Here is a 26,324-nt window from a genome sequence, read left to right as displayed (position 1 = left end):
CGGTTGAGAGCTCTCAAGCATATTGACAAAAGAACTAAAGTGATAGTTTTATTATTATGACACTACAGCGAGGGCTATGAACATTAATCTGGAACAGTTAATTACGATTTGGGGAATTACTATGTCAAACGTTCCACCACAAAGGAATGGAACTCATAAACTACATCGACAGAGACAAGCATGGTTTTCAGTTGTAGAATCTAATGAAAGAGCCGGGGTATGTTTTTCACATAAACGACAGTAACCATAAATTTCGACGCAGTTTCGACGCACTGTATTTGAGATTTCACACTATTGGGCGCTCCATGTACCTTTTACCGAATTGAAGAGTTTTCATGGCGTTTGTCAAAATGCTATCACGTCTTGCACGAGAGCCATTACGTGCGGTGATGACTCAATGAATGTGATAACTCACAAGAACTGAAATAGTTCATGCAAATCAAGAATAAAGGTTGGAATCGGCGAAGTTGTAGCTGAATATTCTTTTAGGAAGGGCAGTTAATTTCACAAAGAGCTCGAAGTATCTCTGTGACCAGAGAGAATTTTTGATCTTCTTTCACACTGTCGTCACGAAGTGTTTCACTGTGTCCACCTCGGCGTGACGTTATTCAAGCAGGACACAGGGTAGTATTTCCTACATCATTATCACAGGTAGAAGCGTCTCTTGGTGATGTTTCGTCGGCTTGTTAGGCGTACGCGGATGACTTGCTAATGCTTCTGGGGTGAGAACTCTGTACTTGTGCGTGCGGCCTGCACTATCTCTTTGGGCATATAGCCCCTAAACATAATTCTGCTGTCACCAGTCATTTTTCTTTCTCTTCAACTTCCAGCATGTTTTATATGTGTCGTGTCAGTCTATTTGCACCTATTTGTGCAATCATTCCGGATTACGCTATGTTTGGCGAAACGATACATTTCTTATAAATTCACTGCTCTGAATGCCGACATCTCATAACCAATGTTCATTTCTACGTCGCATTCACACGCAGCATGGCTTTTTTTGACAGCCACTTGCAATTCTGCCCATCCTGCCAGGGTGAGAACTTTGTCTCTCGATCTCTATATCATAACAGTCTTCTTCAAGTAAGTTTGGGCCTTAAAACACCGAAAAGAACGGGTTACTTGAGGAAAAATGACAGAGGCACAGCGCTGTGTTCTTCGTCGAGTCTCCTATCATTTGCTTTGTTTCAGATTCCCAAGTACGCTTCGCACCAACCTTCCCAATCTTCCACTTAACAAGCTGGGTACAAAGTGCTTGTGAAGGCATAACGCCAGCTTCTGAAAGGAGTATTCCTGACTTTCGAGAACAAAATATGCGCCTTGAAGGAAAAGGCTTCCTTCACAGGTCGCTGATCCTGTTCGAGTGTCCAAAGAAATTGAAGCGGCTTCTGAATGAATAGTCAAACCGGATGTCGGAAATGTACGACTTTAACGTCGGATGGTATACAATCCCCCTTGAAAAATTACTTTTACGCAACGCATATTCCCAAGGCGGAGCACTTACTTGCATAATGATCGTACCCTCGTTTACATGCTTGATGAGGCTAGGTTGGTCCTCCTAGGGAATGGCAATGTCAATGTCGTAAATTACATAGGCTATGGATGTATCGTCGATCAGGATAAAGGGGCGCATTTTGATTCCGCCTAGCTCCGTGATTTCTTGAAGTTTGCCAAGCGCACACGCGTTGTACACGTCTATGGCTGGTATATTTTTGCGTGGATTTATTCTGATGCCTTTAATTTGATCTGGCGCAGCACACTCCAAAAAAATGAATAGACCTTGCTTGTTCAGCAATTGTAGGGTGCTTGACGGTTCTTCCGGCATAAAGATGACGTGCGGCCAGCGCGCAGGCCTTGACTTCATAATCGTTGTACTCCCAGGACTGGACGGCACTGTGTTGAGGATCTTTCTCTTCGCTCTCTTACTCCAGACGGGTATGAAGCCGTTGTCGGATGAGTCGCCTTCCGACAAAGTACAGCTCGGTGTCTCCGGCGTCGCTGGGGGACCCAACTTGCTTCCTTTCAGTGGACGGCCGTGATGACTTCTGGCCAGGCGGTCCTCTGGCATGGTCCACGTCCATGGCCGCAAGACGGGGAGGCGAGGCACTTCGAAGGGCGAAGATTTCACCAGAATTCACCGAGCATAAAAACAAGTGCTCTGCCGAGAAGACACTTAAGATTTTGAAAAAACCTATGCGTTCTTCAAAACAGAAATCACGTGGATGGTGTTAGCGTTTATCTAAACGCAAGTAGCACCATTTCTTGCTCGTCTTTTTTTTTGAGTAATTAGCTGATATAAATTAATTTTCTTTTGAAGAAGAGCTTGAAACGTTCAGGTGGTAATAGGATAATTTTGGAGCTTCACAAATATTGCCCAACCCTGGTACTTATAAAGAGATAGACTCAGCATCATCACCATCAGTCTGGTTACGCCCACTGCAGGGCAAAGGCCTCTCCCATACTTCTCCAACCACCATGGTCATGTGCTAATTGTGGCCACATTTTCTCTGCAAACTTCTTAATCTCATCCGCCCACCTAACTTGCTTCCGCCCCTTGCTACGATTCCCTTCCTTCGAATCCACTCCGTAAACCTTAATGATCATCGGTTATCTTCCCTCCTCATTACATGCCCTGCCCATACCCAATTCTTTTTCTTGATTTAAACTAAGCTGCCATTAACTCGCCTTTGTCCCCTCATCCAGTCTACTCTCTCCTCTGCCCCCCCCCCCTTAACGGTACACCCATCATTCCTCTCTCCATAGCTCGTTCCGTCGTCCTCAATGCAAGTAGAACCCTTTTCGTAAGCCTCCCGGTTTCTGCCCCGTAGGTGTGTACTGGTAAGACACAACTCTTACACACACTTCTCTTGATGATCATGGCAACCTGCTGTTCATGATCTCTGAATGTCTGCCGAACGCACCCCAGCCCATTCTTATTCTTCTGATTATTTCAGCCTCACGATCCGCATCCGCAGTCAATACCAGCCCTAACAAGATGTATTCCCGTTCCAATTCCGGTGCCTCACTCATCATCATCAGCCTGGTTACGCCCACTGCAGGGCAAAGGCCTCTCCCATATTTCTCCAACAACCTGGGTCATGTACTAATTGTGGCCATGCCGTCCCTGCAAATTTCTTAATCTCATCCGCCCACCTAACTTTCTGCCGTCCCCTGCTACGCTTCCCTTCCCTCGGAATCCAGTCCGTAACCCTTAATGACCATCGGTTATCTTTCCTCCTCATTACATGTCCTGCCCATGCCCATTTCTTTTTCTTGATTTCAACTAAGTAGTCATTACCTCGCGTTTGTTCCCTCACCTAATCTGCTCTTTTCTTATCCCTTAACGTTACACCTATCATTCTTCTTTCCATAGCTCGTTGCGTCGTCCTCAATTTGAGTAGAACCCTTTTCGTAAGCCTCCAGGTTTCTGCCCCGTAGGTGAGTACTGGTAAGACACAGCTATTATACACTTTTCTTTTGAGGGATAATGGCAACCTGCTGTTCATGATCTGAGAATGCCTGCCAAACGCACCCCAGCCCATTCTTATTCTTCTGATTAATTCTGTCTCATGATCCGGATCCGCAGTCACTACCTGCCCTAAGTAGATGTATTTCCTTACGACTTCCAGTGCCTCGCTGCCTATTGTAAGCTGCTGTTCTCTTCCGAGACTGTTAAACATTACTTTAGTTTTCTGCAGATTAATTTTTAGACCCACTCTTCTGCTTTGCCTCTCCAGGTCAGTGAGCATGCATTGCAGTTGGTTCCCTGAGTTACTAAGCAAGGCAATATTATCAGCGAATCGCAAGTTACTAAGGTATTCTCCATTAACTTTTATCCCCATTTCTTCCCAATCCAGGTCTCTGAATACCTCCTGTAAACACGCTGTGAATAGCATTGGAGAGATCGTATCTCCCTGCCTGACGCCTTTCTTTATTGGGATTTTGTTGCTTTCTTTATGGAGGACTACGGTGGCTGTGGAGCCGCTATAGATATTTTTCAGTATTTTTACATATGGCTCGTCTACACCCTGATTCCGTAATGCCTCCATGACTGCTGAGGTTTCGACAGAATCAAATGCTTTCTCGTAATCAATGAAAGCTATATATAAGGGGTGGTTATATTCCGCACATTTCTCTATCACTACACTGATAGTGTGAATATGGTCTATTGTTGAGTAGCCTTTACTGAATCCTGCCTAGTCCTTTGGTTGACGGAAGTCTAAGGTGTTCCTGATTCTATTTGCAATTGCTTTAGTAAATACTTTGTACGCAACGGACAGTAAGCTGATCGGTCTCTAATTTTTCAAGAGTTTGGCGTCCCCTTTCTTATGGATTAGGATTATGTTAGCGTTCTTCCAAGATTCCGGTACGCTCGAGGTCATGAGGCATTGCGTATACAGGGTGGCCAGTTTCTCTAGAACAATCAGCACACCATCCTTCAACAAATCTGCTGTTGCCTGATCCTCCCCAGCTGCCTTCTCCCTTTACTTCTTCAGGTGTTACCTGTGGGATTTCGAATTCCTCTAGACTATTATCTCTTCCCTTATCGTCGTGGGTGCCACTGGTACTCTATAAATCTCTATAGAACTCCTCAGCCACTTGAACTATCTTAATAATATTAGTAATGACATTGTCGGCATTGTCTCTTAACCCATACATCTGATTCTTGCCTATTCCTAGCTTCTTCACTGATTTTAGGCTTCCTCCGTTCCTGTCAGCATGCTCGATTCCGTCCATATTAGACATCCTTATGTCAGCTATCTTACGCTCATTCATTTACTTCAAATGTTCTGTCAGTTCTATTCTAGCTGTAGGGTTAGAGGCTTTCATACTTTGGCGTTTCTTAATTAGATCTTTCGTCTCCTGCGATAGTTTACCGTTATGCTGTCAGGCAGTGAACTGTGAATTACCTGATTTTCTTCCAGCTTTCTCACAGGTTTCCTCAGAAAAAGATGTTAACATTGCTTGGAGCGTACTGCAAGATAAAATAGTTGCACTAATTTTGGAGCACACACCATCAAAATTTCTAACTGCCAAACGTCGGAAAGATAAACAATGGATCAACCCCGAAATCCGTAAACTCCTTAAAAGAACTCGCCGTCTTTTTCAGAAGCTCAGGAAAAGCAAAATACCAGTTACTTCTGAAAAATTATTTTCTGTCCAGCGAATTTGTAAATCAAAAGTCAATGAGGCGAAGCGTCATTTTTTCAGTACTTTAGACGCAAAGATTCGAAACAATGACAAGATTATATGGAAGTTTGCCAAAAAACAGGAAAGAAAAATTGGTATACAATGCATCATGTCTGACAATGGCACGATAACAAATGATGAATTGAAAGCCACTGCTTTCAATGATTATTTCAGGTCCGCCTTTTCTGCTAATTGAGTGATGAATATCCCTTTACCGACTTGCGCTTCAGTTCTTCAGGAAATGCCCGATAGCACTTTATCCATTCATGGTATTTTTCAAATCTTTAGCAGCCTAGACACAAACAAAGCAACAGGTCCTGACGGCAACCCAATCGCGCGCTCAAAGAATGTGCTAACTCTCTTAGCAATCTTCTTCATACAATGTATATGACGTCATTCTCTGAAGGAATCATGCCGGACGATTGGAAGTTTGCTCATGTGATTCCTGTCCATAAGAAAGAACCAATGGATAACTTAGAACAATGTCGCCGAAGTTCTCTCCTATGCGGCGCTTCGAAAATTATGGAACACATCGTACACAGCAACCTAATAAGGCACCTGAATTCGCAACTTTTTCACACAGAACAGCATGGCTTTCGCGCCGGATTTTCTTGTGACACACAGTTAATGGAATTTTCTTTTGACATAACAACTGCATTAGATCAAAGTACTAGCGATGACTGTTTTTAGATTTCAAAAAAGCAATCGATCGGGTATAAAATGATTGCATAAACACACACAATTTGAAATTCCCGCTGACCTAATGAACTGGTTAATTAACTACTTCGTAAATCACAGACAGATAACAGTGGTAAATGGATTTATTTATTTATTTTCAGAATACTGCCGGCTTCCATTTGGAAGCCCAGGCAGGAGTGGTACAACATCACGTGATTTCAAACTTTTTCCTCAAGGGGATAAAAAAAAAGAGTAAAAAACAGTCCAATAGGCAAAGTAAACATATGCAAATACACAAAAGAAATACAATGATGCCGTCACATTACTGCCAATAGCAAAGGCGTAATAAATGAGTCATCAGAATTTGTAACAAGCAAAGATACAGTGTATGCATGACATTACAAGCACGTCTGTACTGCAGATAAGAAGGAATCTGGAGTGGCTGAGTTGACCACGCTTTGCGGAAGAGCGTTCCATTCGCGAATTGTCTTGGGCAGGAAGGAGTAAAGATATGCGTTTGTTCTAGCGCGCGGCAATAATATTGTTTGGTTGTGCTTACCTCTGGTCAGTCGCGATTTGTTAAATTGCATGTAGTTGTCAAATCTCATTTTAGTGTGGTTGTTAACTATGTTATACATTGCTTGTAGACGGTGCATTTTGCGACGAGTTTCTAGTGTCTGGAGCCCAGATCGCAACCTTAAAGAGGTGACTGAAATGCGCCAATTGTAAGCATTGTAGATAAATCTAAGAGCTTTTTTTTGTACTCTTTCGATAATGTCTATACCAGCCTTTGTGTGAGGGTCCCAGACTATATCGGAATACTCGAGTGTTGGCCTAATAATTGCCTTATATGCAGTTAACTTGGTAGCACTAGTGCAGTTTTTTAAACGGTGCTTTAATAACCATAACTTTTTCATTGCTGCCGCAGAAACATACCTAACGTGAGCGGTATAGCTCATCTTGGAATCAATTGTAATTCCAAGATATGTGAATTCCTCTACCTGTTTAATGTCCATATTATTTATCGTGTAAGTGCAAATTAGCGGATTTTTTTTACGTGTAATAACCATGTGCGCGCATTTCGAGGTGTTTAGGGTCATATGCCACTGGATGCACCAGTCGTGTATTGCTATTAGATAGTCAGTTAAGCTAGATTGGTCATCCACAGATTGAATGCTCGAGTAAACAATACAATCGTCCGCAAAAAAGCGACACCGCACGGAAAATTTGCAAGCCAGGTCATTTAGGTAGATAAGAAAAAGAAGTGGCCCTAAAACCGAGCCCTGTGAAACGCCCGAAAGTACAGAGGCGAGCGATGAATTCGACGCACCTATGCTGACAAATTGTTTTCGATGCGTCAAGTACGAATCAAGCCAACGCAAAATTTGTTCGTTGCGTAAGATGCTGTTTAGCTGTATCATCATTTTTTGTGTGAAACCCGATCGAAGGCTTTCTCGAAATCTAAAAAAAGAATGTCTACCTGCCCACCTTGATCCAAGATTGCCAGTATTTCGTTGGTCATATGAAGTAACTGCGTAGTGGTAGAAAAGCCACGCCTGAATCCGTGCTGACTCCTACTAAAGAAGTCATTATTTTCTAAAAAGGAACCTAAATGCTTACAAGTAAAGTGCTCCATAACTTTAGAAGCGGTGCAGAGTAGGGAGATAGGTCTGTAATTTTCTACATTAAGCTTGTCTCCCTTTTTGTGGACTGGGACTACTTTGGCGACTTTCCAGTCGTTAGGCAGATCCCCTTCGTTTAAACTTACGTTACATATTATGAACAGGTATTTCGCGGACCATTCGGCGTACCGATTAAGAAAAGCGTTAGGTATGTCGTCAGGACCTGCAGATTTTTTGGGATCTAAGTTTAGCAGTGACGAAAATATGCCTTCCTCAGATATGACAAGATCTGGAAGCTTGAGACCAACGCCATGAGTATCATCTTTCTGGGTGGGTTCCCGTAAAAATACTGACGAAAAAAACGTGTTAAATGCTTCCGCAATGCGCTGAGTGTCGGTAACTTCGACATCATTCAGTTTTATCTTGTCTACAAGACTGTTCCGCTTCGATATATGCATCCAAAACTTCCTTGGGTTGTTTTTTAAAAAGTTGTGCATCTGACATTAAAGAAATGGTATTTACTTAATTTTAATTCGGATCTAAGATGTGCTCGGAGGGACGCCAAAACAGAGTGGCTTGACCGACAGCATGTTAAACGTTTTAATCGACGCTTTAAGTGCAGGATATTACGAGTAATCCACGGGTTTTTTCGGTTGACTTTCTTCCGCTTTTTAGGAACGTACTTTTTGATGCATTCGTGCACGGCGCTCTTAAAGTGCAGCCACAGCTCATTGACGCCTAGGAAACCTTGTCTTTGTTTTTGAGAAAAAGTGTCAAAATCTTGTTCTAAGTAGTCGAGAATGCTTTCGTCTTCGGCGTTAGTGAAATCTAAGAATTCTTTCATAGGTTCGCGCGATCGTGCTAACGCAAAGTTACATTTTAAGAGGATAATTTTGTGATCGGATATTCCGGGTAAAACTTCCACGGAAGGGCCCTTTTCAAGAATGGCTTGAGAAACAAAAGCAAGGTCAAGTGTGGTGCTGGAACTGGAAGTAACACGTGTCGGTATCTGCACAAGCTGTGCGAGATTAAAGCAGTACGCAGTTTCAAGCATCATTTCAGACTGTGCGCAAGGCGGTAGTGAGCTCAGTTGTTCCCAGTTTTTTGTGGGCAGATTAAAATCGCCGCACATTATAATCTTGTTGCAGCGTTTGGTGTTTATTTGAAGAAATTCATGCAGTGACTGGAGCAACGAAACATCGGCGCTAGGAGGCCTGTAGACTACACCGACTAGTAGGCTGCATTCACACAAATGAACAAGAATCCAGACCATTTCTACGCTCGTCTCCTGAGGAATAATAGTGAAGTCTATTCCCTTTTTTAAGATAATTGCTACGCCACCCCCTCTTGAGCCACGATCCCTCCTGTCCCTGACCCTGACCCTGACCCGATCCCTCCCTCCTGTTTGCTCATCAGCTGTTCCAGTCAGGTCCGGAGTACCGCAGGGGTCGGTTCGGGGCCCATTATTATTTATTATCTTTATTAACGCTATTGCTAAAAACATCCAGTCGACCCTACGATTGTACGCAGATGACTGCGTTGTCTACCGCTCGATAAACAATCCAAGTGACAGCAAAATCTTTCAAGGGGACCTTAATAATATTTCTAACTGGTGTGCCACTTTTCTTTTCTTTTTTATTCGAAAGCATGCCCTTAGGCATAATACAAAAGATGTTAAAAATACACCAACAGATTCGACTCGTGCAAAAAATCTAGGAGTCAACGATGGTGTGGTCCATGAATCCAACGTTCAAGGTCGGGTGGGCAAACAGGCCGAAGGCCGGTTGCCCGGAGGTGGCGCAGACGGCTTAGATGAAGCCCTGGGCACGTCCATAATAGGTGTGTCACTGTCACATTTTGGATTTCTGTGTTTCAAAATGGGCACGATGAGCCGTAAGGACCACAGTACTGTTGTGGCCATAGAGCGGTCACAGACGGGTTGAGCGCGACCCCAACACGTAGCCTCCTTAACGTAACCTCCTCTCGGCGGGTTAAGCCACCAGGGAGGTCTGACCCACACGGAGGTATGAGAGCTCGTGTGGTACATCGGAGGTTTTCCTTTTCCCGGATCAGTCGTCCACATGCGTCTTCAGGAAAATGTGGAAGTGGGCATGATGTAATCTGTGGGTGGGTTGCCATATCTGCTTCAAGGAGACCCGGCAGGCATGGTCGAGGCACCCACTGGACGCGTATGAGGATATTCGTAGTGGCAGCAAGACGGTGAATGCTATCTGAGAATAGAGTGGACCGAGATACCTTACGTATGTCGTGGATGGCTTGAGTAGAGTCTGTGCGAATGATGAGTTGAGAGTATCGAGCAACTTGAACAGTCGGTAGCAACGCGGCCAAGCCGTCTCATATGGCAGCAAGCTCGGCAAGGTAGGCCGGTGGTGCAGGATTGGCAACATATGAGCACGTCTGGCCTGCCTCCGGTATCAATGGACACACGAGAGTTGTGTGAATCATGGTGCCATTAACACTGGCATCAGGGTATGCTACAAGAGTCGCATCGTCTTGATTGTCATCGGCGCGATGAAGGCGGGAAACATGGGCATTCGCCTGACGAGGAACCGGGCTATACAGACGACCAAGAGGCTTACTGTCACCTAATTTTACCCTTTTCCACTGAGCTACATCGGGTATCGTAGGTGCTGGATTGTCTGTTTCGTGTCCCATGTACCGGTCCAGGGAAGCAGCCGAGCCGAAATATGATGCCTTTAGGGCGCGCACGCATCGATGTTGGTGTACGAGTTCCTCAATAGTGTTGAGTTGGGACTCGGCCTGTAGAGTTGGCAACGGAGTGAGATGTGGTAGTCCCGTTATGACCTGCATGGCTTCGTTATTAATGGCCTCAAGGCGAGCCCATTGTGCCTTCGTGAGATGATGAAATTGGACTCTTTAGACGAGTCGTGGTTGCAAAACAGAACGGACAACAAGGCGAGCCATGTTGGTGCTCGCTCCGCCAGATTTCTTCGAAATCCGACTATAAACTGTATCGTTTCTGCGGCCTGTTGCTTTGCATTCGTGACCCATGGTCTCGCAGATCCGGAGGAATCCATTTCAAGGCCGAGTACATGGAGAGTTGAAGCCTCGTGTAGTGGTTGCTGATCCAGAGTTAAATGAAGAGGCCGGAGTGCCAGTCGACGGTGCCCATACTTGTTCGCTACTGACATGTACGTCGTTTTGTCCTTGGAAATGTCAAGGCCTATCTCAGCACACCAGTTGTGCGTCATGTTTAGGGCCTCTTGGAGCGCTTGTTCTTGGCGGCAGATTTCAGGATCAACTGACCAGACAGTGATGTCATCTGCGCACATTATGTACTGTGCGTTATGTATCGTGGCTAGCTTCCAGGCTAGTGGTAGGAGAGCAATATTAAAAAGGACTGGTGCGAGCACAGATCCTTGTGGGACACCCCGATGTGCGACGAACTGACCTGCTGCTTGGCCAGCCAGGCGAATGGAGAAGGGGCGAGCGCACAGGAAGGCTTCGACAAATGTGCACACAGAGCTAGGGAACTGAAACCAATCGGGAATTCTGACAACTGCTTCGTGCCTCACATGGGCGTACGGTTTACGAATTTCCATTGCCAGAATCGTGCGAATTCTTCGGGAGTGGCCTGCGATGAGAACCACAGAAGATAGGTACGCAAGGCCATCCTCTGCGCCTAGATGAGCACGGAACCCAATTTGGCCAAGGTGATACCATGAGTACTGCTCGAGCCACCATGTAATACGTGTCGCGAGCGTACGCTCCGTAAGCTTACCTAACGTTGAGGTTAGTGCTATTGGGCGCATATGAGCGATATTGGGGTTTTCCGGGTTTGGGAATAGGGACAATTTCTGCATGCCGCCAAGAATCCGGAATGACTCCTGTAGCCCAAGCTTCGCTTATGGCCCCCAACAGTAGTTCGAGACCCATGCCTTCCGTGTTTTTATAAAGTTCATACGGTACGCCATCCGGTTCTGGTGCCCTGCATGGCTTTGACAGGTATATTGCCGCTAAAAATTCCGCCATAGTGAAGGCAGCTTGTATACCCTCGATGTCGGACAGCGTAGGCGGCGTGCCTGCGACCGCGGGAAGGCAGTTTTGAACAACGAAGGGAGGCAGTGCTGTGTTCAAAGCCGGAAAAAAGGTGTGGGCGACAGTTTCTGCGAATACTGCTGGTGTCTGGCACGATGCTAACAGGGCGCAGGTTGCGGGCTCTGGAGGGCGCCGACCAAGTTCCATTACTCGGAAGCTGCGCCGAATGGAGGCATTGGACGACGAAGGTCCTAGAGAAGAGCACTAGTCCATCCAGCGGCCACGTTCTAAGCTGTGTTCATGACGCCGAGCTACTGCAGTAAGGCGTTGGGCCTCTAAGCGAAGGAAATTTGATGCAGGGTGATGTTCTGATGAAAGTTCTGCTTGGCGGCGCGACGCCCTGAGACGCAGAAGTTGCAAATCAGGAGCGGTTCGGGATTCATGAACCCACGACGCACGTGTCGCCTCAACTAATGCCGCCTTAAGACAATGGGACGGGTCCAGCATGAAGTTGGATACATTGCTTTCTGATACCGCCCTGTACCGATCCCAGTCCACCACTCGACATAGTCGGCGGAGGCGGCCTGTTCCACCTGAAGGTAAGCCAAGGTGAACCTGATGATGGTCGCTACCCCCGCAGTCGGGTTCACATGACCATGAGACGGTCGTCCTTCCTGGCCACCAAGATAAGTCCGGTGAGTGTGGCGGCGCGCGAGGGTGGTCCCGCTGACAAGTATGCACTGACACATTATTAAGCAGAGTGAATTGGGCGTCCGTAAATGTGTCCACCACACATGTACCACGCGCACTGGAAATAGCGTATCCCCATGTGATGTGGGGCGCGTTAAAATCACCGGCGCCCATAATGGGGCAACCAGGATGTTTCTGTCGTAGGTGCGCCAGCCGGCCGAGACACAACCGAGCCGCACGACTGCTGTAGGGGCGGGCATAGTACGAAACGATGATAACGTCCGTGCGTTGGAGACTAACCAATACGGCCACGATTTCTTGCCATAGAGTGCACCACCGTGAAAGATCAACACGAGTCTGATGAAGAGTGCATCTTACATACGCTGCAACCTTTCCTGGAGGGACATCGGGCGTAGCACTCCTACGATCCAACATTGAAGGCGATGAGTATGCCACAAGTCCTGTAATGGGTGCCAGGGCGTTGGATTCTTGAAGCAGTAGAGCCCAAACACGCAGCTTCCCATATCTCAGACGCTGACGCAGCTCTCCGACCTTCCCCGCGACGCCGCGACAGTTCCACTGTAAGATGCCTTCTGGCACTCTTGAAGACGTAGCAGCCATCATAGATTAAGATTTGCCAGTAGAACCGAGGTGAGATGCTGGAGCTGTTGCGCAACGAAGCGCAGGAGTTCTTGGGGTGAAAGAGGTTTCGATACAGATGCCGGGTTAGCCACCTGAGCAGGACTAGACGTCGACGGGGAATGCGGCGTTCGCGTTCCGTCATGACGACGCCGCAGCACTGTACGGCGTTCCTTGAGTCGTTGGATTTCCTTCTAAAGGTTGGCTAGGCGAGTGTCGATCTCGAACTCTTCGCCTGCCAAAGGAAGCGGCGTGTCTTCTATCGATTTTGATGCCCGTTGCGGTCGTGAAGTGGACGACCTAACAGCTGCGCTATAGGTACGAGTAGCAGCATCACTTGTCGTTGTACTTGCTGTTGTCCCCTGGCTAGCGTCCTCTTCCAGCGAGGCCAGAACGGCGGATAGGTTGTACACAGGGACTTCTTTCATTGATGGATCTCGAGGGGTCCTTCCTGGCTGTCAAGAATGGTGTGGTCGACCTTTCTTAGCGGCCTTCAACTTCGTAGGACACGTCGTGGATGTGACGTCATGATCGTTTGTTTGGCATAGGCCCCATCTAAACGATGCTGACGGTTCAGGATCCATGGTGTCGTCCATGGGTGGGTAAGGGCAGGATGATTTCATGTGTCTCTGTCTAAAGCAAGAGTAGCAGTACACAACGGAAGGCTTGAACGGACGCGAGCGCAGTACGCAGCCCAAATACAGGATATGTTCAGGTGGGGACTTAGGACCTTGAAGCGTGATTAGGCACTTACGACCGCTGCCTAGGTAGCGAGCAGCCACGACCTTGTGTGTGGGACACGATAATTCCTGTAGGAGCCTCTCGGGTTCTTCGTCAAGGTCAACGCCATTAACCAGGTAGCGTCCTAAATCGGTACCACTGGCGAGGTACGGATGGACTGGAAGGACACTTTCTTCCGAGACTTGTATTTGTTGCAGTTCTTCGAGTTTATAAAATAGTGCCATAGGAGACACCCATACTGAAACCGTATTAGTGGGTTTGTGTAGAGCAAAACCTTGAAATCGAGAAGTCTCGCGGCAGGCGTCTATCATCTTCATCATCATCAGCCTGGTTACGCCCACTGCAGGGCAAAGGCATCTCCCATACTTCTCCAACTATCCCGGTCACGTACCAATTGTGGCCATGTTGTCCCTCCAAACTTCCTAATCGCATCTGCCCACCTGACTTTTTGTACCCCCTGCTACGCTCCCTTCCCTTGGAATCCACTCCGTAACCCTTAATGACCAAGGTTATCTTTCCTCCTCATTACATGTCCTGCCCATGCCCATTTATTTTTCTTGATTTCAAGTAAGATGTCATTAACGCGCATTTGTTCCCTCACCCAATCTCCTCTTTTCTTATCCCTTAACGTTACACCTATCATTCTTCATTCCATAGCTCGCTGCATCGTCCTCAACTTAAGTAGAACCCTTTTCGTAAGCGTCCACGTTTCTGCCCCGTACGTGAGTACTGGTAAGACACAGCTGTTATACGCGTTCCTCTTGAGGGATAATGGCAACCTGCTGTTCATGATCTGAGAATGCGTGCCAAACGCACCCCATCCCATTTTTATTCTTCTGATTAGTTCACTCTCATGATTCAGATCAGCAGTCACTACCTGTCCCCAGTAGATGTATTCCCTTACCACTTCCAGTACCTCGCTACCTATCGTAAACTGCAGTTCCCTTCCGAGACTGTTAAACGCTACTTTAGTTTTCTGCAGATTGATTTTTAGTCCCACCATTCTGCTTTGCCTCTCCAGGTCAGTGAGCATGCATTGCAGTTGGTCCCCTGATTTACTAAGCAAGGCAATATCATCAGCGAAGCGCAAGTTACTAAGGTATTCTCCATTTACTGTCATCCCCAATTTTTCCCAATCCAGGTCTCTGAATAGCTCCTGTAAACCCGCTACGAATAGCATTGGAGAGATCGTGTCTCCCTTCCTGACGCCTTTCTTCATTGGGATTTTATTGCTTTCCTTGTGGAGGACTACGGTGGCTGTGGAACTGCTATAGATATCTTTCGATATTTTTACATACGGCTCGTCTACACCCCGATTCCGCAATGCCTCCATGACTGCTGAAATTTAGACTGAATCAAACGCTTTCTCATAATCAATGAAAGCTATATATAATGGTTGGTTATATTCCACACATTTCTCTGTGGCAAGGTTGCCACACTAAATCACATGCTATGGGAGTGTTGGGACCTAACAAACAAGTCGGGCAGTGCCGACCCCTCCGTCTCTTCCACCGCCAGCGTCCAGTCACGCTGGATGACCGCACTGCTCAGCTCTGACATGACAGCACAACTCTGGGCCGTCCAGCGAGCCGAGGAAGCCGCTTCGAGACAAGGTCTCGGAACCGCGTCCGCGGCGGGTGCCCAGACCCACTAAAAGACGCCGGACTCAAATCTTGCTTATTTGAAATTAAAGTTTACGCTCTCTCTATCACCTGATTGATAGTGTGAATATGGTCTATTGTTGAGTAGCTTTTACGTAATCCTGCCTGGTCCTTTTGTTGACGGAAGTCTAAGGTGTTCCTGATTCTATTTGCAATTACCTTAGTAAATACTTTGTAGGCAATGGACAGTAAGCTGATCGGCTTATAATTTTTAAAGTCTTTGGCATCCCCTTTCTTATGGATTAGGATTATGTTAGCGTTCTTCCAAGATTGCGGTACGCTTGAGATCATGAGGCATTGTGTATACAGGGTGGTAAGTTTTTCTAGAACAATCTTCCCACCATCCTTCAACAAATCTGCTGTTACCTGATCCTCCCCAGCTGCCTTCACCCTTTGCATAGATCCCAAGGCTCTCTTTACTTCTTCCGGCGTTACCTGCGGGAATTCGAATTCCTCTAGGCTATTCTCTCTTACATTATCGTCGTGGGTGCCACTCGCACTGTATAAATCTCTATAGAACTCCTCAGCCACTTGAACTATCTCGTCCATATTAGTGATGATATTGCAGGCTTTGTCTCTTAACGCATACATCTGATTCTTGCCAATTCCTAGTTTCTTCACTGCTTTTAGGTCTTCTCCGCTCCTGAGAGCTTGTTCAATTCTATTCATATTATACTTCCTTATGTCAGCTGTCTTACGCTTGTTGATTAACTTCGAAAGTTCTACCAGTTCTGTTTCAGCTGTAGGGTTAGAGGCTTTCATACATTGGCGTTTCTTGGTCAGATCTTTCGTCACCTGCGATAACTTGCTGGTATCCTGTCTAACGGAGTTACCGCCTACTTCTATTGCACACTCCTTAATGATGCCCACAAGATTGTCGTTCATTGTTTCAACACTAAGGTCCTCTTCCTGAGTTAGAGCCGAGTGCCTGTTCTGTAGCTTGATCTGGAATTCCTCTGTTTTTCCGCTTACCGCTAACTCAATCCGCTTCTTAGGTACCAGTTTCTTCCGTTCCCTCCTCAGGTCTAGGCTGATTCTACTTCTTACCACCCTATGGTCACTGCAGCGCACCTTGCTGAGCAGCACGTCCACATCTTGTATGCTGCCAGGGTTAGAGCAGAGTATGAAGTCTATTTCATTTCTAGTCTCACCGTTCGGGCTCCTCCACGTCCACTTTCGGCTATCCCGCTTGCGGAAGAAGGTATTCATTATCCGCATATTATTCTGTTCCTCAATCTCTCCTATTAACTATTCCCTGCTATTCCTAGTGCCTTTGTTAGATTCCTCCACTGCCTTCTCTACAGCCTGCTTCTTGCCTACCTTGGCATTGAAGTCGCCCATCAGTATAGTGTTTTTTGTTTTCACTCTACCCATCGCCGATTCCACCACTTCAAGGAAGCTTTCGACTTCCTGGTCATCATGACTGGATGTAGGGGCGTAGGCCTTTACAACCTTAATTTTGTACCTCTTATTAAGTTTCACAACAAGACCTGCCACCCTCTCGTTAATGCTGTAGAATTCCTGTATGTTACCAGCTATATTCTTATTAATCTTATTAATCAGGAATCTGACTCCTAGTTCTCGTCTCCTTGCTAAGCACAGATAGCCCAGGACGTGCCCGCTCTTTAGCATTGTATATGCTTCTTTTGGCCTCCTACCTTCACTGAGCCCTATTATATCCCATTTACTGCCCTCTAATTCCTCGAATAGCACTGCTAGACTGGCCTCACTAGATAACGTTCTAGAGATAAACGTTGCCAGCTTCACATTCCAATGGCGGCCTGTCCGGCGTCCAGGGCCGCATGAATGATACGGTTGTGCAGAGTGGACATGCCATATCTAGCACGAGGCTTGATAACAACTTTGTACCACGATGTCATTGGCGACTACGGAGACGTGGGTGTTGGTCGTGCGGGCAGGCCTCGTGATGAACGAGGTCTTTTCGGGGCTGCTGGAGCTACATCTTATCCGATGGAAGGCCAGTAGCTTCCTTCGTTCTCTTGGCCGAGGTGTGCGCCACGACAGGACGACAGCAGGGCTGTTCTGCTCCATGTTGGTGGTATCCATGCTCAGGGTGCCGCCTTCGCACGTTGCACTTGTCCCCACGATGGAGACGCTCCTGACTTGGATGGCAGTTGCATCGGTAATGTTCCGCTCTTTCGAAGCAGCGGAAAGCAGCTTGAATGTTCCGTACCAACGCGGCGAGTGCCGCGGGGGCACTCGCACTCGTGAAGCCGCCCAAGAACTGGAGTTGGACGACGCAGCAGAAGGGTGTAGATGACGACGGACCTTGTAGATAGGCGCCAGTAGTAATTACGAACCGCCAAAGCGGTCCGTAGACAACAGAGGTCCTGTAGCAGGGAAAAAAACAGCAAATGGGGCGAAAATCCGGAGCTACGGAAAAGCACGTCCGAGCGGAACGAGCGCTGGGAACGCCCCCTGGTGTGCAACTTGGTGCATGACACGAAATTAATCAAAATGCAACTACGTGTGCTTTTATAGGGAAAAAACTGACATTTCCCATTCTTACAGGCTAAATAATTCGACCATTTCGAGCCAAGAAGTTAATATACACGATATACGTAAGGCTTATTCTTGAATACGCGGGCACGATATGGGACCCTTATCAGGACAACCTTAATTACATCTTAGAACGCGTTCAAAACCGAGCGGCACGCTTTTTCACTAGAGGCTATCAAAGATCTAGTAGCGTCACAGAAATGAAAATACGCATAGCGCTTAAGACGCTAGCCGAACGCTGGCGTTGCTTCATGTCAAATTTTTTTTTTCATAAGATCTTTTACAACAATACTGGCATTAATAAGTCAAAATACATGCTTCACCCACATAACATATCCCATCGCCGGGAACACACACTAAATGTAAGGCCAATGAAGTCGAGAAAGAACTTGTTAAAGTATTTTTTTCTCGCCAAAACCATTAATGAATGGAATGCTATACCTGATGACAGTGTTTCTAAAACATCAAATTCAAACTTTTTCAATGAACTGCTTGACATGTGATCAGTTCGCGTGTTTCGATGTTTCTTTTTCTTTTTATTATTCGCGTTTGCTTGCCTACTGTATATATTTATGAGTGTATATGTGTTTATATATTCATGTATGTCCATGTATGTGTATATATGTACATATAATCCTTTTCTTTCTTTTCCCTTTCTTGTTTTCAAAAAGTTTTGCTGCCTGTACTGCTATATTCGTCACCGTGTTTCTTAATATTTAACCTTAATAACCAATGTTTACCATTGGTATTATCCCCCCCCCCTGTAATCCTCTCTGAGCGAATGTAATACTGTATACTAAATAAACAAACAAATAAATAAATTGTAAAGGGGGTTTATTCGGGGCGTACAGAAGCAGCTACCGACGCGGCAACAGCAGGTAGGCCGCAGCCTGCGAACGAACTGGGTACGAACCACGCGATGGCAACGGGGCTCTTCAGCCTGCTGATCTTCGTCACAATCACCCCCGGAACAGAAGAGTAGCCATCCGGGCGACCTAGGAAGAGGTGGGCAGATCGTAATACTGCTTCAGACGGTAAATGTGCAGTCTCTCACCCCCGATGACGCAGACCGATGGCGATGCGGGTTCGACCACATCGGTGATGTGATGTTGATGGTGATGGTGATGTTTGTGCCACTCCTGTGCCACTCCACTCCATCACCACTGGTGATGTTTGTGCAACCACGAGGTAGGGCCCGTGGTACTTCGGGAGGAGCTTGAACGAAAGGCCTGAAACAGCAACAGGCGGGACCCAAAGCCACACGAGTGAGTCGACGGGGAAGGATTGAGGGGGAGGATTGAGGTCATGGCGCTCTTTTTGGCGGCACTGTTAAGCAGACGTCAAAGAAGGGCCAGTTGTCGGCATTTCTCGGCGTGCTGAGCAGTCGCAGAAACAGGTGAGCATTCAGCAGGTTCCGGGCGGGACAGGACAACAGTATCAATGGTGCTGGAGGGATGGCGGCCATAAAGCAAAAAGAATGGTGAGAATCCGGTAGTGGCTTGAGAGACAGTGTTATATGCGTTAGTGGCGAACGGAAGTACAAGGTCCCAGTAGGAGTGGTCAGATGCAACGTACGTTAACATCATGTCACCAAGAGTTCTGTTGAATCGTTTTGTTAAGCCGTTGGTCTGTGATTATTAAGCAGTAGTTTTGCGATGAATAATTTGGCATTCAGATAGGAGTGACTTCAGGACATCCGAGAGGAATACGCGTCCCCGATCGCTCAACAGTTCACGAGATGCGCCATGGCAGAGAACGAAGTTGTTTAGAATGAACGAGGCGATGTCTTTTGCTGATGCGGCAGGCAAGGCGGTGGTTTCAGCATACCATTTCGAATGATCTACGGCGACAACAATGCATCGGTTGCCAGCGCCAGTAAAAGGAAGAGGCGCGCATATATCAATGCCGACACGGTTGAATGGCTGAGCTGGGCAGGGAAGTGGTTGGAGAGGTGCGGTAAGACAAGCGTAAGACAGCTGACATAAGGAAGTATATTATGGATAGAATTGAACATGCTCTCAGGAACGGAGGAAGCCTAAAAACAGTGAAGAAGAAACTAGGAATTGGCAAGAATCGGATGTATGCGTTAAGAGACAAAGCCGGCATTATCATTACTGATATGGATGAGATAGTTCAAGTGGCTGAGGAGTTCTATAGAGATTTATACAGTACCAGTGGCACCCAGGACGATAATGGAAGGGAAAATAGTCTAGGGGAATTCGAAATCCCAAAGGTAACGCCGGAAGAAGTAAAGAAAGCCTTGGGAGATATGCAAAGGGGGAAGGCAGCTGGGGAGGATCAGGTAACAGCAGATTTGTTGAAGGATGGTGGGCAGATTGTTCTAGAGAAACTGGCCACCCTGTATACGCAATGCCTCATGACCTCGAGCGTACCGGAATCTTGGAAGAACGCTAACATAATCCTAATCCATAAGAAAGGGGACGCCAAACTATTGAAAAATTAGAGACCGATCAGCTTACTGTCCGTTGCCTACAAACTATTTACTAAGGCAATCGCAAATAGAATCAGGAACACCTTAGACTTCTATCAAGCAAAGGACCAGGCAGGATTCCGTAAAAGCTACTCAACAATAGATCATATTCACACTATCAATCAGGTGATAGAGAAATGTGCGGAATATAACCACCCCTTATATATAGCTTTCATTGATTACGAGAAAGCGTTTGATTCTGTCGAAACCTCAGCAGTCATGCAGGCATTACGGAATCAGGGTGTAGACGAGCCGTATGTAAAAATACTGAAAGATATCTATAGCGGCTCCACAGCCACCGTAGTCCTCCATAAAGCAAGCAACAAAATCCCAATAAAGAAAGGCGTCCGGCAGGGAGATACGATCTCTCCAATGCTATTCACAGCATGTTTACAGGAGGTATTCTGAGACCTGGATCGGGAAGAATTGGGGATAAAAGTTTATGGAGAATACCTTAGTAACTTGCGATTCGCTGATGATATTGCCTTGCTTAGTAACTCAGGGGACCAATTGCAATGCATACTCACTGACCTGGAGAGGCAAAGCAGAAGAGTGGGTATAAAAATTAATCTGCAGAAAACTAAAGTAATGTTTAACAGTCTCGGAAGAGAACAGCAGTTTACAATAGGCAGCGAGGCACTGGAAGTCGTAAGGGAATACATCTACTTAGGGCAGGTAGTGACTGCGGATCCGGATCATGAGACAGAAATAATCAGAAGAATAAGAATGGGCTGGGGTGCGTTTGGCAGGCATTCTCAGATCATGAACAGCAGGTTGCCATTATCCCTCAAAAGAAAAGTGTATAATAGCTGTGTCTTACCGGTACTCACCTACGGGGCAGAAACCTGGAGGCTTACGAAAAGAGTTCTACTCAAATTGAGGACGACGCAACGAGCTATGGAAAGAAGAAGGATAGGTGTAACGTTAAGGGATAAGAAAAGAGCAGATTGGGTGAGGGAACAAACGCGAGGTAATGACATCGTAGTTGAAATCAAGAAAAAGAAATGGGCTTGGGCAGGACATGTAATGAGGAGGGAAGATAACCGATGGTCATTAAGGGTTACGGACTGGATCCCAAGGGAAGGGAAGCGTAGCAGGGGACGGCAGAAAGTTAGGTGGGCGGATGAGATTAAGAAATTTGCAGGGACGGCATGGCCACAATTAGTACATGACCGGGGTTGTCGAGAAATATGGGGGAGGCCTTTGCCCTGCAGTGGGCGTAACCAGGCTGATGATGATGATGATGATGATGATGATGATGATGATGATGATGATGCTATGCAGTAGTGGTGCGATGAATAATGCAGCACTCCATGAAGAGAGCATCGATGACGTCGGAGAGGAAAACGCGGCGTCTGCCACTTACCTGGGGGCTCCGTGGCGAAGGATGATGTGGCGCAGGAGAAACCAGGTGACGTCGCGTACAGACGCGCTGGACAAAGGGGAAGTTTCCGAATAGCGCGTAAGATGGTCGATGGCCACGATTACCCAGCGATTGCCGTCGGATGTGGTTGGCAGAGGTCATGATATTTGTCTGCGGATGATATGCAGTAGTGGTGCGATGAATGATGCAGCACTCCATGAAGAGAGCTTCGATGACGTCGGAGAGGAAAACGCGGCGTCTGCCACTTACCTGGGGGCTCCGTGGCGAAGGATGATGTGGCGCAGGAGAAACCAGGTGACGTCACGTACAGACGCGCTGGACAAAGGGGAAGTTTCCGAATAGCGCGTAAGATGGTCGATGGCCACGATTACCCAGCGATTGCCGTCGGATGTGGTTGGCAGAGGTCCAAAAATGTCGATGCCTGCTCGATCAAAAGCACATGCTGGGCACGGCAACGGCTGCAATGGGGCAGTTGCACGACGAGGGGGATCTTTGCGGCGTTAGCAAACGAGGCAGGAGCGGACATAATGACGGATGAATCGATACATGCCCCGCCTGTAGTAACGAAGGCGTAGACGCGCGTTTGTCTTTAGTACACCTGCATGCGCGCACTGGGGGTCATCGTGGAAGGCTGCACAAATATCCGAACGCAGATGCCGAGGAATGACAAGCAACCATTTGCGGCCGTCCGGGAGGTAGTTACGATGGTACAAGGGCCCGTCGCGAATGGAAAAGTGATGTGCTTGGTGACGTAATGCGCGATCGGTAGTGGGTGTCGATGGCGTGGAAAAGAAACTCAGCATGGACAAGATCCATGGGTCTTTCTTCTGCTCCAGAAGAATGTCCGTGGCAGCAAGGGAAGGCTCGGACAATTAGGCCTTCGGGGACCCAACCTCGTCTGTTAGTGGTGAACGAGACAAGGCATCCGCATCCGAGTGTTTTCGGGCAGAACCGTAAGCACTCGGATGTCGTACTCGTGCAGTCGAAGGGCCCATCGAGCAAGACGACCGGATGGTTCCTTTAAGGACGACAGCCAGCACAGCGAGTGGTGATCAATTATCACGTCAAATGGGCGTCCATAGAGATACGGATGGAATTCCGTTATGACCCAAATTATAACCAGGCATTCCTTTTCTGATACCGAATAGTATGATTCGGGTTTAGTGAGTGCACGACTGGGTAAGGCGACGACGTACTCATCGAAGCCAGCCTTTCTCGGAGCGAGAACGGCACCGAGGCCGACGCCACTGGCATCCCTGTGTATTTCAGTTGGAGCGCTTGTGTCGAAATGGCGCAGGCTTGGTGGTGACGTCAACAGACGACGCAGCTTTGTGAATGCGGCATCTCAATCCGGTGACCAGGTCAACCGGTTGTGGTCACCACGAAGAAACTGTGTTAAGTGTGTTATGGTGGCGAGATTGCGGATGAAACGGCGGAAGTATGACGCTAACCCAATGAAGTTGAGCAGTTCATTCAAGGTCGTTGGTCGCGGAAACTGGGCAACAGCTTGTAGTTTCGCCGGATCAGGGAGTACACCTTCTTTCGACACGACACGACTAAGGATGACCAGCTGCCGAGCAGTGAAGCGACGCCTCAAGTTATGCTGGAGGCCAGCATCGGCGATACACTGGAGGACGCGGTCAAGTCCATGTAAGTGGGACGGAAAGTCCGGTGAAAAGATGAAGATGTCGTCCAGATAACACAGGCATATCTGCCATTTGAGGCCGCGCAATATGTTGTCCATCATTTTTTTCAAATATGGCAGGCGTATTACACAGGCCAAATGGCATCACGGTGAATTCAAATAAACCGTCAGGTGTGATGAAGGCAGCTCTCGACCGGTCTGACTCGGTCACTGGCACTTGCCAGCACCTGGATCGTAAGTCTAAAGATGAGAAGAATTCGGCGCCTTGGAGGCAGTCTAGCGCGTCGTCAATACGGCGCAGTGTATAAACGTCCTTGCGGGTGATCTTATGAGTCGCCGGTAGTCCACGCAAAAGCGAATTGTGCCATCTTTTTTTTTACCAGCACTACAGGAGAAGCCCAGGGACTGTGCGAAAGTTGTATAACGCCGCATTGTAGCATGTCTCCAACTTGCTCAGCGATGACGCTACGCTCCGTGGCGGACACACGATACGGCCTGTGGCGTAAAGGCGCACGGTTGCCGGTGTCAATATGATAGACAACAGTGGAAGTACGGCCTAAGCGAGATTGTTGTATGTCGAATGGACGTGCGAAAGCGGTCAAGGACATCGGCGAACTGGGCGTGCTGAGTTGGAGTGAGATTGGGATCAATACACCGGGAAAATGGTGGGTCACCCGGCGGCGTGGGAGGAGAAACTTGAAGGGCCAGAGCGTCAACCGGAGGAGAAGCCGGGTCGTCAGGAACACCGTAAAGGAAGTTTGGTTTGATTTCGTCAGCATAACCAAGACACTCACCGTGGAGCAGGCTAGCAGGTCAAGGAAATAGGTTCGATACATAAAGTGCGCTGGAACATTGACGAATCGCAAGAGGGGCAAAAGGAAGCAAGAAGGGATGCCGGTGATCAACAAGCTTAGACGGCGTGAAAAGAACTGTGGAGTCGGAAAACCCAACGCAGGAAACGAGTACAAGTTCGGCAGAGTATGCAGGAATCTCGGTGTCGGAGGTGACGAACACACGACCGGAAGCGTCATCATTATCTTCAAAAACGTTGAGGCCCAATGGCGACAGTGTGAGTTCAGGACGGGCACAATCTATAACGTCATGATGAGAGGACAGAAAGTGCCATCCTAAAATCATGGCATGGGAGCAGCGAGGCAGAACGACGAACCCAACATGGTGTAAAGGGGCGCTTATAACAACACGCACGGTACACTTCCCTAAGGGTTCAATCGGCGCAGCGCTTGCTGTACGTAATGAAATAGTAGAATATGGTGTCGTGACTTTTCTAAGGTTAAGAAGAAGCTGGTGCGAAATCACTGATATTGCTGCTCCCGTGTCTGCAAGCGCATGAATGGCCATGTCTTCTGCATAAAGTTCAAGGACGTTCGCAGGAAATAAATGACGTCTGGAGGAGTTTTTTCAGATCGCAGTACTTGCCTGCGAAACTGCGGTCCTTAGATTTCCTCTCGGATAGCTTCAGGGCGACGGATAAGCGGCGACAGAGAACGCCGGCGGGGAGACGGAGACCAACGGGTATTGAAGGTTCAGGAAGCAGAAGGCGAGGTTTCGAAGGGCTGAGCGGCAGAAGTGGAACGGGTCGCAGAGTCGAAACCGTTCGTTTGTGCCCTCGGAGAATCTGAAGAATACCATCCGCGCCGGCGGCAAAGCCGTGCTACATGCTCAGGTAGGCCGCACGAATAGCAGATAGGCCGGTCGTCATGGGTGCGCCATGGATTGAGAACAGCGGGCGGAGACTAATGGAAATATCGGCGAGGTGGGAGCACGGGCTGCTGTGACGGCCAGTAGCTGCTTGGAGGTGCATATGTTACAGCCGCTTGCGGAGATGAGGGAAAGGCGCTGGTAAGTCTGGGTTGAGTGGCTGCAGACGGAGGCCTTGGATTAACAACGGCAGCGTACGTAAGTGGAAGGGGTGTAGGAGGCGGTTGATGGGCCAGTGGTGCGGCGTTAGTGACTTGTTTTTGTATAACCTGACGGAGACCGGGAGACAAGGGCGACTCTCACGCTGGAGTGACTGGCATGAGAGAGAGTTGGCGTGCCACTTCTCGTTCTGATTGCTTGATTTGATCGATCATTGCTCAACTGCAATGAGTAGCACTGACGCCATAACTCAGAGCTGAAAGCGCGACGTCCGGAGCGAGAGCACGGGGCGTAGAAAGCCGTTGCTTGCGCAGCACCCCATAGCTCTGGCAAAGCGTCATAAGGTCATTGACCGTCTGAGGATTCTTTGCCAAGAGCACCTGGAAGGCGTCATCTTCTATGCCTTGAAAGATGTTCTTGACCTTGTCATATTCGGTCATATCTGTGTTGATACGCCGGCAAATGTCAACTACATCTTCAATGCAGCTCGTAAAGGTTTCGTCCTTTTGCTGGGAACGACAGCGAAGCTGTTGTTCAGCCCGAAGGTTGCGCACAGCAGGGTGACCGAAGACTTCTTGAAGTGTCGTTCGGAATGCTGTCCAGGTGGAAAAGTCAGCCTCATGGTTGCGGAACCAAAGATGGGCGACCCAGGGTAGGTAGAATGGTACGCAACCAAGCTTAGCTTCAGTCCATTTGTTGTGGGCACTCTACGTCATGATCTTCAGTGCCATAGAATATGGGAGGATCCCGTTGGTATGGCGCGCCAGGACAGACTACCGGAGGCGGTGCCTGGGGTGTAATCGGTAAGACTAGTTTCCTCAAGCATGGGAGATGTGACAGGGATCGTGCGGCTTCGGAGTTTCCAGGTTTACAAAAGGTTCAGCACCTTCTACCAAATGTCGTGAAGCACTTTGAGCAGTAGGAGTTCGCGACTAAAATGATAGAGCAGCGAGAGGTAATACAGCCCATCGAACACCGAAATAAGGTTTGTCTCTCTCGTCGTCGTTCTCTCTCTCAAAGCCACAGCCCCACTGCTCCTTAGTTTACAGTACAATATATATATCGCAGAAGAACGCTATAACGGGCCATGCCCTCCAGTGCCGTTTCCGGGAAACGCTTCTCGTGTTGAGAGTCCGTGCCCAGCTCTAATGGTCGGTCCAAAATG

General features: G+C 47.7%; 1 protein-coding gene across 3 annotated transcripts in view; it reads right to left on the bottom strand.

Annotated features, from left to right (window-relative positions):
- LOC135898223 (uncharacterized) overlaps window positions 1-26,324 on the bottom strand; it is a 311,361-nt gene that overhangs the window by 247,106 nt on the left and 37,931 nt on the right. The gene's annotated exons all lie outside the window — the stretch shown is intronic.

The sequence above is a fragment of the Dermacentor albipictus genome, chromosome 5 (assembly GCF_038994185.2).
Source record: "Dermacentor albipictus isolate Rhodes 1998 colony chromosome 5, USDA_Dalb.pri_finalv2, whole genome shotgun sequence".
Taxonomy (NCBI): Eukaryota; Metazoa; Arthropoda; class Arachnida; order Ixodida; family Ixodidae; genus Dermacentor; species Dermacentor albipictus.
This window is presented reverse-complemented; position numbering and strand designations above follow the sequence as displayed.